Source organism: Hevea brasiliensis, chromosome 18, assembly GCF_030052815.1.
Source record: "Hevea brasiliensis isolate MT/VB/25A 57/8 chromosome 18, ASM3005281v1, whole genome shotgun sequence".
NCBI classification, from domain to species: domain Eukaryota; kingdom Viridiplantae; phylum Streptophyta; class Magnoliopsida; order Malpighiales; family Euphorbiaceae; genus Hevea; species Hevea brasiliensis.
In genome coordinates, this window is record NC_079510.1 from 35112925 (window position 1) to 35124476 (window position 11552).

Sequence of the window (11552 nt, forward strand, 5' to 3'; positions counted from 1 at the left end):
GTGTGTAAGGTATAAAAGAACATGCATCACTACAGTTTCAAGTGTCAAACTACGACTGGATCTAATTCTTCCTCAGGATAGCAAGGAGGATACGTAGGTAGTTTAGGACCGTAATCCTAAATATGAATCTACAACATTTCAAATCACATAATTGCCATTGTCATGAGATCGTAGCTAGTCTCATGATGAAGAGTGTATCGACAAAGCAAGATACACTTGATTTTCACATGACATATTTATCACTGTTATGAGACTGTAGTTAATCTCATAACATAGAGTATATCAACCAAGCAAGATATACTTGATCCTCATAGCCAATGTTTCATAGTTATAAGGAGATTGAGTTTCACTTTAACGAAACTTGAGCAATGCTTTCGTATTGATTTCAACTTTCACCAAAGTGGAGGGCAAACTGTAACCCGTATTTTATGATTTATTATGAGTATGTGCATTAAGGCCGTGGGAAACCTGATGATGAAAAAATTATATGACTGTAAGATGTAATTAGAGGCATGGAGCTGAATTATTAATTCTGTGGCATGATCTTGAAAAAAATAATAATAATACTATATTTTTTTGGAAATTAATTTAATTAAATTTAAATAAAATTTTATTTTATTTAAATTTAAAATGGGTAGTTCTTAAATGAACTTAATTAAGTTTAATTGGGCCCCATGGGCTTAAGAAAGCCTAGTTAGAAATTTTAAATAGAGTCCATTTAATTTATTTTCTGAAAATTAAAATAAAAAAAATATCTTTTTCTCTCTTTCTTTCTCACAAAAACTCTCTCTCTCACTTAGCCCCACCCTCTTCCTCACTCCTTATTGATGCCACCTCCTTTCCCTCTCTTCCTATTGGTTGAAACACCTCACCCATATCCCAGTCTCACTTAAATTTTCTAATCTTAGTTGTTTAAGTTATCTGAACCTTATTATCTTAGGACTCCAAACCTTATCACACCTCTCTCCCAAAACTCTATAAACCCTACTGAGAGAGAAGAAAGGAGAAAAAGAAAAAGAAAAAGAGGGAAAAAAAAAAGAAGGAAGGAAAAAGAATGAAAAAAAGAAGAAGAAAGATTCAGAAATATTCAGAGCTATTTAGAGATATTTTATAGCTATAAAAAATTTAGAGATATTCAAAAACACTTTTAGTTTTTTCTTATTTCTTTTCTTTTCTTCAAGAAGCTTTTCTTGCAAGATTTCTTGAATGTTAGTTTTTGTTAGTTTTTGTTATTTTCTTTTCAAGATCTATGCCATGTAATATTTAATTCTATATTCTTTGCCTTTTAATTTATTTTGCATGTTCATGTGAATTATGTAATCATGTTTAATTTGAGAGAATACACAACTCTGTGCATATTCAGTTTTTTGCTTTTTAGGTTTTTATTACTTTTCGTTATCTTATGAATTTGTAAAAATTATAAAAAAATTATGCTCATATTGTACATAAATGTTTATTAATTTTACGCTAAGAATCACTAAAAAAACTTTTGTATTTTGTAAGTTATGGCTATTTGAAATTAGGGTTCCTGCAAAACCTGATTTGCAGCATACCCGATTTATGAAGCCCATATCTTCCTTGTTTATTAATATCTTTGCGTGAATCTAGTGTCTTAAATTAATTTTAGATTCTTATGAATCTTTTCCAATTGGTTTCACATTTATATCTATTGAGTTTAATGCGTTATGAGTTTTACAAAAAAGTAGTGTGATTCTATCACTTAGAAAAGTTACGATTTATGTAGACCATTCGGCTAGGGTTTTGTTCGGCCTATAAATTTAATGATCTTGTATGATGTCTTGGCTGTCTTCTGTAATTTTTTTATAATTTTTAGGTATATCTAACTATTTTTCAAAAATCTGATTTCTTATTACTATTAATCTACTAGAATATGGAAATTCAATGTTTATGCATATTCTTGTGTATTCTTCGATTCTAATTGATATTTGATCTATTTTTCTATGTTCTCTTAATTCAAGAAGTGTTATGAAGTATTTGGAATATGTTAGAAGACCTGGACCCTTAGGTAGTTATAACTAATTAGGAATCTTAATCCTTTAAGAGATTAGAGTTAGAATCCAATGTGAATTGTTATTAGTATTTTTTTATTTTCTTTACTTCCTTTATTTTCTTTAAGTTTTCTTTATTTTTCTATTATTACAAACAAAATTGGTAAGTAGCCCTAAGGTAAGTACCAAAGAGGACATTTACGTGGAGTTAAAAGGGAGTAAGCCAGGGTGTAACACCCCTTACCCGATCTAGAGTGTAACCGAGCAAAGAACGCTACATTCTATTTTCGAGCACCTTTATCTTATCTTGCTTTATTCATTAGAAATTTTAATTCCATTATTAATTAAATTATAATATTTAAATGGAGAAACTGCTAGAATTTTTCCTGTTTTATTAACATTTGACTTGTTAAAATTAATTACCTGTTTAAATAAATCCATATCAATCTCAATTTTCATCATCAATTTTCAATAATTTCCAATCATAATCTCATATTCATCCATGTACATTTCCATTATAATTTCAATCATTTCTTCACATTGATCCATATCATCATTTTGAGCTCATTCCACACATGGAATTTATAAAATTTATTAATTTACATGATGTACAAATTATTACATAAATTCTGCATTCAAATTACAAACTTAATAATTAATTACAAGGACAAAAAAAAATTTTGTAAGTCAATAGGCCCTACTAAAATACTTGGCTGAGATGACACCGATTCTAGTGCAGATTTGTAGTCCCAATCCCAGTTCACTACCTATTGGGCTTTATCTCCAGTACCTAGGTGAGGGAAAATCCATCGCACTAAGCATATTGCTTAGTGGTGCAAAAAATAAAATGAAAATAAACTAAATAAATGGAAGTACATATTTCATGTGTGCAGTGTCATGAAAGAAATGCATTTTCATTAATTATGAGTCATTGCATATTTTTGTTGATCTTTAGGAGCAATTTAGTTCATTTGGATCTTTTCCATTCATTTGTTGGACATCCAATCTTCTTAATTCATTACAATGTCCAAGTAAACTATAACAGACTGTTAAGACTGAATACACGGGAGTATACTAGCTAGACACCCCATGTGCCTATCAGGTATACATCTGTTAGGCATAAAGCCAGCGGGCAGGCATAAAAGTTAGTAAAACTGTCAGGCATAGTAGCTAGCATGTCAGGCATAAAGCCAGAAGAATAACCATATCAGACATACGTTGTCCATCAATGATCATTCATGAAGTAGGCTTGAAAGCCATGGGCAGAACTGCATCTGTGGTCCCTAATTGGCATCCCAATCGATCCAACCCATACACTAATATCTAGGCATACATGGGCAATTTAATATCATTATACTCATTAATTCATTTCATGTGTTATTCATGCTCATAGCATTTTCATTCCATTCATGATGGGAACATAAGTCCTAATTATATATTCATATGATATATGTGTTCATCAAACCATTTATGTTAAGTATATATCACAATTCAAGTCAATTTGTGAAAATTTAATGAATTTCAGAATTGATGCTTTAACTTTCCCTAGCAATTTAGCCAAGATGTAGAATCAGTTTGGCTTCACTTTCTTTATGAAAGTTGTTCCCCTATGTTTTAAATTTAATTCCCTTTTTAGAGCTCTAGTTATAGTCAAATTACTAAGTACTATTCCAGGGTACTAAACCCTGCTCTTTCCTTATTTCCCAAAATTTCACCCAATTTTGCAACTAATATCCGAGCACCTTAGGCTCAAAATTGGCTTCAGGTCCTTAAAACAAAGTTTTAGGCCTTTTTCTTATGTTTTCAAATCTTTTTAAATCACTTCAATTAGAGTTTTGTAGAGAAAGTTATGGCTTGATAACCATTCGGAGGTCATAAGGAAAATTTGCTGGATTGCAGGAATTCCAGCATTGTCATTTCTTACTTACTTTAACAATTTCCCTAAGTTGCCTTAAGATCTGGGTTTAGGTCAAAAGAGAGAAATTGTAGTTCTATGTCTTATGTAAATTTTAGCTTTGGAATTACTACATTTGTAGTTTTGTAACTTGAGTTATGACAATTTTTCCAAAACTGATCAGATGACCAATTACTCACATTTTCTAGGTTCAGTCCAGAATTCAGGGCAGGTTTCTAGACTAAATTGGACTAGCAATTTAGTTGAGTTAGGTTCATAATTTAGCTTTAAGTTCTCCATATGAAATGTTCTTCTATATCTCAAAATTCCATAGGTTAAAGAATCACCTAAATTGGAGTTTTCTAGAGTGAGTTATGCTAAATTTACTAAGTACTATTCATATGATCATTTGCCCAGGTCTAGAATTGCCATTTCGGATTCAAGGCTTAATTAGGGTAACTAATGGTTATTTTCTAGGCAGGCTCTTTTCATGAAAATTGTAGCATTATGTCTTTGGTTTCATCTCCAATTGTTTCACACCAATTGGAGCTATGTAGCTCAACTTATAGGCATTCAAGTACACTAGAGACAAGTTGTCCAGATTCCAGCACATTAACCACACTTTTAATTCATTAATTTCTCTCACCAACCAACTTCATTTCTCATTTATTCCACATCAATTGGTCATTATTTGACCTCAAGAACCTTACTCACACATCATAGCACAAAACCCCCAATTTTCCAAAACCCTAACTTCACAATTCATAATTTCATGTAATTTCCAACACTCAAATCATGCATACACATTAATCAACACTAGTGAACATATTTAATTTAATCAAATCATCAAAACCCTAGTCCTCCTAAAGTTGATCAAAATTCCATGCCTTCAATCATACGTGATTTTCATCATTTTCTTTGTAATTTCTACACACTTCAACTTAAATTCAAGTAATATACAAGAATTTAAGCTTAATTTGCACATACCTTAATTAGAGAATTTCCTAGCTTGCCAAACTCTTCAAATTTCTACTTCCTTTTGCTTTCAATCTTCAAATTAAAGTCAAATATCAAGTTTTTATTTTAGGGGCTACGGAAAATATGGGAAGAAACTAAGGAAAATGGAGCTTGAAAAACCAAAAATGGTGGAAGAACATGGGGGAGCTGGTTCGGCTTAAATGGAAGAGAAGAAGAAGATGTTCATCTTTTTAATTAATGTATTTTGTCTCATCTTTAAATATCCTAGTATTTATATTAATATAATTATAATTATAATTATTATAATTTTAATAATTTGCTTAATTCCATCCATATCCCTTCTTAAATTTATTTTTATACACACTTCATATGTTTAATTCATTTTTAATATTTTAATCTCACTCATTTTATTTGACATTTAAGTCAAAAGTCAACTCTGGGAGTGAATTGGCCAAAATGCCCTTCATTAAGTTATAGTCTATCTTTTTTCTGTAATACCGATTAAGTCCATAACCCGATGGTCACTTCGATTTTTATTCTGCTTATTTCAATTTATTTTCATTTTATTTTTAGTCCTCAAATTGGCTTTGAATAGTACTATTCACTGACTGAAAATGATACTATTCAAAACTCGGAAGTTTGGGATATTACATAGAGATATCATTACCATACTAAAAGAGAAAGCTCATTTTTAAGGGTAGCTTACCCCAATGACAACTGCAATTATCAACAAGTAAGTAGACCTGAATTCCTATAATAACTTTTGGCATAAAATTTTAGTATAATATGATTTTTATTTGGTAAATTAAAATTAACTTTGTTTTTAATTTAACTGACTTTGGCATGTAATTAATTTAAATATATACTTGGTAAATTAAAATTAATTTTATTTATAAATTAAACTAACCTTGGCATATGAAATAAATTTAATTTAATACTTAGTAATTGTAAAATAAATTAGCATGTTAGAAATCTTTATTAGGTTGTTATTGTTTGGGTTTTATGTGATATTAGAATAAATTACACATGTACATAATTAATTTAGTTTAATTATCGTTAGGGTAATTTAGTGAAAAATTAATTAATTAGGTTAAATAGAAACTTAGGATTATTTGAAATTGAATTTGTTTGTAAATTAAATTCTCAATAATAAATTAATTTTAGCCATCTGATAAATATCATTTAAATAATTAGCAGCCCCATAGATAGGAATTACTTGTGCATAAAAACTGTTTGTAAGCAACAACCCTTTTGTAAATTACTTGTGTTTGTAAGATTAGAATTACATTTTTAGGATAAAGTTTAATAATGGAATAATAAACAAGACTTCTAGAAACATTAGTAGAGGACTGGCACTCGAATTAACGAGGTTAAACCAAGCGTAAGGGGTGCCTAACACCTTCCCTTTATGTACACACTATCCTGAACCTAGACATTGGGCTATGATAGTGACGGTTGTGAAAACTTTGCAAGGAGTAAGTTGGCATCCATGACCCTTGGAAGAAACACTGAATATGTCCTAGTTATTACTTGGGTGGCGACTCATGTCAATCTATGCCTTTGTGGCATAAATCCTTAGTACTGTGGTAGTGTTATGGGAAGACGATACTTACCAGTGGTTTGATTCTATTAGGATTGTATGAAGTGCATGCCTAGGAAATGCTGTCTACGGAGGTGATACTTAAGTGAGACCATTGTGACTCCACCATCTTTCCCGGGCATTACCTGGTGCATTTTATATAATTCTAGTGGATGATATTTCGCCTCATGCCTTACTATGACACCCCCCCCCCCTTCCTTCTCACAAGGATTGTGTAATTGATTTCAAATTTGGATTTTCTTTTAGTTCAAAATTCAAAAATTAGTTAGAGTTTGTTATGGTGATTCATTTAAATGTAATTTTTACTTTGAGTTGTTTTGTTATGTTGATTTATTATTAAGTTTGTTTTATTTTGTTGATGTTATTATGTTGATTTAGTTTAAAGGCTATTGGGTTTGCAATAAAGATTAGGGTAGGAAGGAGCAATTTGGATTTGGTTTTGTGTATGAGGCAAGCGTTGGCTATTGAATAAAGAAGAAGATAGAGAAATGGATGTTGGATGTGTTTGAATGGAGAAGAAGACAGAGAGATGGGAGGAAGGAGAGAGATGAGAGATCATAGTGAGAGAGGACCGGGAGAGAGGGGAGAATATATATATATATATATTTGCTTTGTACTCGCCAAGTTAACCGGAAGACAGGTGATTATAGGTGAGAAAGAGTTTATCATTAACCAAATCAAAGTTGATGGGGTTTTATATTACAAATTAAAATTTAAAGACAGTAATGTTATAATGCCATAAGTTTAGGGACGACCTGTGAAATTTATCCAAAAAGAAAGTTGATAATTAGCTTAGTTGAGCTAAATAACAAATACAGCTAACATAATTTAACTAGTTAATTGACTTAGCTTTCTTTAGTAAGCTAGCCAATAGTTTTGATGCAACTCTTTATAATTTAGTCTTCCTGCTGAGCTTGAAACTCCCCCTCAAATTGAACATATATGTTACTAATGTTCAACTTGCTCAAAAGATACTTAAACTGAGTAAGATATAAGGCTTTGTAAACAAATCTACAACTTGTTCTTTTGTACTCAAATACTATAGTTTAATGATCCTAAGTAATATTTTCTCTATAATGAAATGGCAATCTTTTTTTATATGCTTGGTCCTCTGATGGAATACTGGATTCTTTGAAATGTGAATGGCTGACATATTGTCATAACATAATTGCACAAGTTGAGGAACCATCGCTTTGAAATCTTCCAAAAGAGATACTAGAGCACTTCTGATACTGTTGCAACCATGGATCTATACTCTAACTTAGCAGAACTCCTTGACATTATTGATTGCTTCTTAGACTTCTAACTAACTAGAGATTGCCCAAGAAATATACATGAACTAGTCAATGACTTCCTAGTCTCATTGCACCTAGCCCAATCACTATCAGAAAATGCTGTCAACTTTAATTCTGATTGTGCAGATAGAAATAAACCTTGTCCTGGAGGCTGCCTCCAAGTGTAAATTAGATGGCTTATCCATGAATTGAGACAATATATGTTCTCTATATGCTATATCAGGCCTTGTCAAAGTGATGTGCATTAATTTTCCCACCAATTGTTTGTAAACACTAGGATTAGCAAGCAATTTGTCCTTTGTATGGATCAATTTTGAATTTACTTCTACTGGTTTAAGACTTGGTTTAGCTCCAAGAACACCATACTCCTTTAGCATCTTTAACACAAATTTTCTTTGAGAAACAGCAATGCCTTTAATAGATCTTGCAATCTTAAAGCGTAAGAAATATTGTAAGCTACCCACATTCTTCAACTTGAAATAGCAACTCAAACAAGTTTTCAACTAGTCAATCAATATCTTGCTACTACTCCTAATCACAATATCATCTACATAAACCAGAAGTGTAATGAAATCATCTCCTGAATGTTTAGTAAACAAGGAATAATCTGATTTTGATTAAGTAAAACCCTCCTTTAACAAGCTTTCAGTAAACTTTAAATTCCACTGCCTTAAAGCTTGTTTCAACCCGTATAAAGACTTTTGGAGCTTGCACACCAAATTTAATTTATCCCCATACTCCCCCTTAAACTCATAACCCAAAGGGATATCCATGTAGAAATCTTCTTCCAAATCACCATTTAGGAAAGCATTATTAACATCTAATTGAGACAAATACCAGCCATTAATAGTTGTAAGAGCTAAGAAAATCCTGACAGTGGTATGCTTGGCACAGGACTAAATGTTTCTAGATAATCAAGACCAACCTTTTATGTTTAACCCTTGGCCACTAACCTTGCTTTATATCTCTCAATTATACCATTTGCCTTGAATTTCACCTTATCAACCCACTTACAAGCCACTACTTTAACCCCTATAGGTAACTGAGTAATGACCCATGTTTGATTTGACTCTAAAGCATTAAGTTCACTTTGCATAGCCTTTTTCCAATGATCAAACTTAATGGCTTAGTGATAAGTATGAGGTTCATATGTAGAAGATATAGTGAGAATGAATGACTTATATGTGGGTGACAAGTGATTATAAGAAACATAATTGTGAATGGCATAAGAAATAATGCATGAATTAACATGGGAAGATGGTTTAGATTTAAGCTGCAAATAATAATCATGAAGATAAAGGAGTAGATTGTGAACCAAGTGTATGAGATGGGAAAGCCTATGATGGAGGTGAAGATTATATATTAGAGGGTGGATAGTCAGCAACTAGAACAATGGACACAGGAGAAGAATTTTTAGTAGAGACAGTAGGCAAACTAAAATTAGTAAAAGGGGAAAATAATGAAGAATGTGAAAATTGAGAATCGAAAATCACTGGCAAAATTAAATTTGGAATATCAGTATGAGAAATAGAAGATGAAGGTGTAACACCCATAATTTTCAAATAATTATTTTATATATAAATATAAATATTTTAGTCTAACCCCTAGCATTGTGGGCTTCGCGTAGGTACCTTCTATTCGCGAAAATTCAACAGTTGCTCGGGTATGCAATTTAGTGCCGGGCAGGCAGGCTATGAAAAAGTTTCAGAATTGGATCGAGATTATAGGCCTCCCCACCCTTTTCAGATGTTTCAGATGCGTTTGCGGGGTCGGAATTGGCATAGGTAAACCTGAACCCCTATTTTTCTTAATTATATAGGCCTGATTTCAATTAAAAATCTATAGAATATTCGTAGTAGATTAGAAAATTATAATTTCTTTTGCATTAGCTTAATAATATTGCTAAGGACCGCGGCGCAAAATTTTAGAATTTTTAGAGCTTGTTTGAGTGGATTTTTACAAAATGTCAATTATAGGGACTAAAACATAATTTTTAAGATTGTGAGTATTACCTAATTTGGAGGGCCCAGTAGGGGTCATATAATGATGATGAGATATGGGTTGAGTTTAGAAGTGTTATTTGAATCATTTTTGCAGGTTGGGTAGGTCCCAGGTATAGGGAAAACTCTACCGAATTTCTAGCATGAATTAGGCTGTCTGTCGTCTCTTTAGAGTTTTATTTTGACTTAGTACTAATAAATTTATAATATAATTAATTAGGTGATCAAAGTCAGCTATTTTCCTCCATCCAGTAGTCACAATAGTCCTTGGTGTACTGTGAGTAAAATATTGATTTTAATTATAATTTCAACATTACTATATGTTCAGGCATGCTCATGCATCATCTATAAATATATTTATGTAGTTAAATGCTAGGCATGTTATATTTTGCATCTTTGATTAATGAAATGCTCATGGATGTTGTTTTATGATAATTTGGAGCAGTGTGTGTGTATTGGCATACGTGTGGTGTGTGATATGGGTTATGGACAGGATGGGTAGACGCGGCTTGAGAGACACTCGCTGGGACCTAGTCCTTTTATGGATAAGTTGGGGTAGGCATGGCTTGAGAGACACTCGCTGGCCTCCGCATTTGGTTTATTAAGTGAAAGTTCGGCTTGAGAGACACTATCTGGCAGAGGTTAGATTAAGAGGGCTGTATAGGGAATCAGCTCCTATATATGTACTATTTGAACCTTACTGGGTTTGTGAGTGCTCCAGATTACCTTTTTGCTACTATGATGTGATTTGTATGAAAATTATGAAAGTGTTACATTCCACTCTTTAGGATGCATTAGCTTTAGATAGCTATAGAAATTGTGTTTAAAATCGGTATTTTACTCCCTGAGTCGAACGCTCACTCCTGTTCACCTTATTTTTTTCAAGCTACAGGAGAAGACCTTTTTCAGAATAACCTGTCTCTTTCCTTGCAGGTTATGAAAAATTACTTAACTGTATTATTATTATCTAAATTTATAATTTAGAACTCCACATGTACTAGTAATAGTATTAATCCTGTTAGGGACTATATGAATTTTAGTTTTTGTATTAACAAATGAAAAATTTTTATGAGTTTTAAATAGTTTGTAAATGATGTAACAGGGTCGAGCTGGGCTCCCCTAATTTAGATTCGGATAATTATTGGGTTAAATTGGCCTGAAATAAAATTATAATAGTTTAATTTAATTTATTTTATATGCATAATGGGCCTAAATTGTGGGCCTGGTCATGGGTTTGGGAACAGTAAGGCTTACTATGGACCTCGAGGGCTTTAAGCTGGCCCAGGTCTAGTGCCGGTCCAGCCCATAGGTTGGGTCGTGACAGAAGGTAAGCTAGTCTGTTGAAAAGGAAAAATATTCTCATGAAAAACAACATCTCTAGAGATAAAACAGGATTTTGTTTCAAGGTCATAAAGTTTATAACCCTTAACACCAAGAGTGTACCCAATGAATACACATTTCCTAGTTCTGGAATCAAACTTATTTCTATGAGAAACAATGGTGGAAGCATAACAAAGACAACTAAAAGAACAAAAATGATAATAAGAAAGATATTTATGAAACAACAACTCAAAGGGAGACTTATTTTTATACTTAATCATTGGAGTTCTGTTAATGTGATAAGTGGCAATAAGAACAACAGGACCCTAAAAAGAAATTGGAAGATTTGAATAAAACAATAATGCTTGAGAAACATTAAAAATGTGTTGATGTTTTCTCTTAACCACTCCACTTTGTTGTGGAGTGTAAACAAATGTAGTTTGATGTAATATACCA